At 49.5% G+C, this 3,740-nt stretch overlaps 1 pseudogene; it reads right to left on the reverse strand.

The window, feature by feature from the left end:
• Window positions 1–596: 596 nt before the first annotated feature.
• On the reverse strand, window positions 597–995 carry LOC103266007 (annotated as a pseudogene).
• Between the last annotated feature and the right edge of the window lie 2,745 nt (window positions 996–3,740).

The following is a 3,740-nucleotide window of genomic DNA, read 5'->3' on the forward strand; positions in this document are numbered from 1 at the left end:
AGGGGGTCCAACCTCAAAAGATAATTCTGGTTTTTTTGGGGTTCTCCCAGCATGTAGGCGTGTCTCCAAAATTCTTTTGGGCCTGAAACCCAGAGGTGAGGCTATTAAGAGGTGGAGCCTGAGAAAGTGATTAAGTCAGGATGGCTCATCCCTCCTGAATGGATTAGTGCTTTTGGGGGGGGTCAGTTTTTGTGGTTTTATTTTTTTATTTAGTATTTATTTATTTATTTATTTATTCTTATTTATTTATTTATTTATTTATTTATTTATTTTTGAGTCGGAGTCTCACTCTGTCGCCCAGACTGGAGTGCAGTGGCCCCTCCCGGCCACCGCAGCCTTGACCTGCTGGGCTCCGGCGATCCTTCCGCCTCAGCCTTCCGAGTAGCTGGAACTCCAGGGGCATGCTACCACGCCCGGCTAATTTCTTTAAATTTTTATTGTAGAGATGAGGTCTCGCCTGCCCAGGCAGGTCTCGAACCCGCGGGCTCAGGCAATCCACTCACCTCAGCCTCCCAAAGGCGCGGGATTACAGGCTGAGCCACCGAGCCCGGCTTGTGGTTTTATTTAACCACAAATAAAACATGCATGTGAGCTGTCTATTCATTTTCTTCACTGTGCAGTCTGGCATTAGGATTGGTGACTGATGGCCAGCTGGGCTGCTCTTTCTAACCATGGCTTTGCAGTTCTTGGAGGAAATGTGAGCAATCTCAGTAAGATTTGTTGCATATCAGCAGCACTTCCGGTTCCTTGACATTGTGGACCAGGGACTTCCGGAAGCCACTGGGCAGCATGTGCTTTGTTTTCTTGTTGCTCCCGTAATCAATGTTGGGCATCAAGATCTGGTCCTTGAATCTTCTACATACCCTATTGTCAATACCTCCAGGTTTCCTTCTGCTACACTTAATCTTGACATATCGGTCTGACTGGTGCCGGATGAATTTCTTGGTCCTCTTTTTGACGACCTCGGGCTTCACCAGGGGTCTGAGGGCAGCCATGATGTAGGAAGAGGAGATTAGTGCTCTTATAAAAGAGGCTAGAGGGGGCCAGTTGTGGTGGCTCAAGCCTGTAATCCCAGTACTTTTGGAGGCCGAGGTGAGAGGATTGCCTGAGTCCACAGGTTTGAGACCAACCTGGGCAACTTGGCGAGACCTCATCTGTACAATAAATCAAAAAATTAGCTGGACGTGGTGGCACATGCCTATAGTTCCAGCTTCTTGGAAGGCTGAGGCAGAAGGATCACCTGAGCCCAGCAGGCTGAGGCTGCAGTGGCCATGAGCGTACCACTGTCCTCCAGTCTAGGCATTAGAGTGAGACTCAAAAAAAAAAAAAAGTCTGGAGGAAGCTCCCTGGTGGCTATTTTCCTTCTGTTCCTCCTTGCATGTGAGGATACATCTTCATCCCCTGGAGGACACAGGAACAAACAAGGTGCCATCTTGGAAGCCGAGCTAGCCCTCATCTGCTGGCCCCTTGACCTTGGATTTCTCAGCCTCCAGAACTGTGAGAAATAAATTTCTGTTCTTCAAAAATGGCCCAGTCTCAACTGGGCACAGAGACTCATAGCCATAATACCAACACTTTGGAAGACAAAGACAAGAGAATTGCCTGAGCCCATGGGTTTGAGGCCAGCTTGGGCAACGTGGTGAGACCCTGTCTCCACAATAAATCAAAGACTTAGCCAGGCATGGTGGCACGCACCTGTAGTTCCAGTTACTTGGAAGGCTGAGGTGAAAGAATTGCCTGAGCCCAGCAGGTCAAGGCTGTGGTGGCCATAAGTCTGCCACTGTACTCCAGCCTGAGCAACAGAGTGAGACTCTGACTCAATAACTAAGTAAATAAAGTACAAATTCTAAAATATGTTCTAGTTGAATTGTCCTTTCACCAAAAATCTTTGAGTCAAATAGACATAATAGAAAAGAGAGGTAAAGCCGAGCTCGGTGGCTCAGTCTGTAATCCAGCACTTTGGGAGGCCAAGGTGAGTGGATTGCCTGAGCCCACGGGTTCGAGACCCGCCTGGGCAACTTGACGAAACCTCATCTCTACAATAAATCAAAAAATCAGCCGGGCGTGGTAGCACGCGCCTGTAGTTCCAGCTACTTGGAAGGCTGAGGCGGAAGGATCGCCGGAGCCCAGTAGGTCCAGGCTGCGGTGGCCGGGAGCGGCCACTGAACTCCAGTCTGGTTGACAGAGTGAGACTCCAACTCAAAAAAAAAAAAAAAAAAAAAAAATAGAAAGAGAGGCGTCAGAGACTGAGGGAAGATAGACAGACCCTCGGAGTCGCGAGGGACGACTCTCTGGTGTCAGGAATGAATTTTTATAAATATTTGAGTGAGAGTCTCACTCTGTCAACCAAGCTGGAGTGCAGTGGCACATTCGCAGACACTGCTGCCCTGACCTGCTGGGTTCAGGTGATCCTTCCTCCTCAGTCTTTCAAGTAGCTGGAACTACAAGCATGCACCACCATGCCTGGCTAATTTTTTTATTTATTGTAAGAGACAAGGTCTTGCCGAGTTGCCCAGGCTGGTCTCAAACCCCTAGACTCAGGCAATCCTCTAGCCTCCGCCTCCCAAAGTTATGAGATTACAAGCATGAGCCACTGCACCCAGCTGAAGTCAGGAATATTGAACTGAAAAATGAGAGCGGTGAGTCTCCAGCATGTGAAAATACCTTTTCTTGCTCTCTGGTTGTTACTTTGTGAAAATCAGTTGAAGAAGCCACTGAGCTGCTTTGACAGACGCACTGATTTCACCACTGGGTTTCTCTTCTCTGCGTGCTGGGCCCAGGTGAATGCAGGCCAACACAGCGGTGAATTAATCCCTGGGCGAATGCCAACCGAGTGCAGACTTGGGCAGCGGGACTTTTAAAGAACAGGAAAGTAGGCAGGCAGGGTGAGTGCTGGCGGCCTGGGTTGGTAAATACCATCCCAGACAATCCTCGACCACAAAATAGCGCTTGCCCTGGAAAGCTACAAAATTAGAACCTCAAACATCAGCTGGTTACAAATTAAGACTCTGCTATTTACCTTCCTCGTCCTCAGGGAGCCGCATCCTTCTGTCTATGTGGCTCCTGCAAGGAGAAATGAATAGAATGATGGCTCTGGGGGATGGTGCTGTATTTGAGTTGGGTCTATTAAGACCCACACCCAATGTCTTGAGTGAAAGAACAGGGCCTTTGCAAAGGAGGTGGCTTTTTCCACCTTTTTGTGATCCAAGTTTCCAGATCCTAGGGGAAGGGCAAGGGGAGAACTGGGACTTTCAGCTCAGGAGGCCCAATCGCAGGGAACTGGTATCTCCCTGCCTCTCTCTCTGTGAGCTCGGCCTGGCCTGGGCCCTGGGTACTGCATTTCCCCCACTGCCCTAGCCCCTCGCCTTCCTTCTGCGCTTCAGGCTGATGTGCAGGATAATTTCCAGGAAACACTGCGTCCCCGCCTTTTTTTTGAGTCGGGATCTCACTGTGTTGCCCAGGTTGAAGTACAGTGGCATGAACATAACATAGCCAGGACTACAGGCGTCTCACCATACTTGGCTAATTTTTTATTTTTTATTTTTGAGTTGGAGTCTCACTCTGTCGCCGAGACTGGAGTGCAGTGACATGCTCCTGGCCACCGCAGCCTCAACCTGCTGGGCTCCGGCGATCCTTCCGCCTCAGCCTTCCAAGTAGCTGGAACTACAGGCACACACTACCATGCCTGGCTAATTTTTGATTTATTGTAGAGACGAGGTCTCGCCAAGTTGCCCCGGTGG

Source organism: Carlito syrichta, unplaced genomic scaffold (genome assembly GCF_000164805.1).
Source record: "Carlito syrichta isolate Samal-C Ts95f unplaced genomic scaffold, Tarsius_syrichta-2.0.1 Scaffold306978, whole genome shotgun sequence".
Taxonomy (NCBI): Eukaryota; Metazoa; Chordata; class Mammalia; order Primates; family Tarsiidae; genus Carlito; species Carlito syrichta.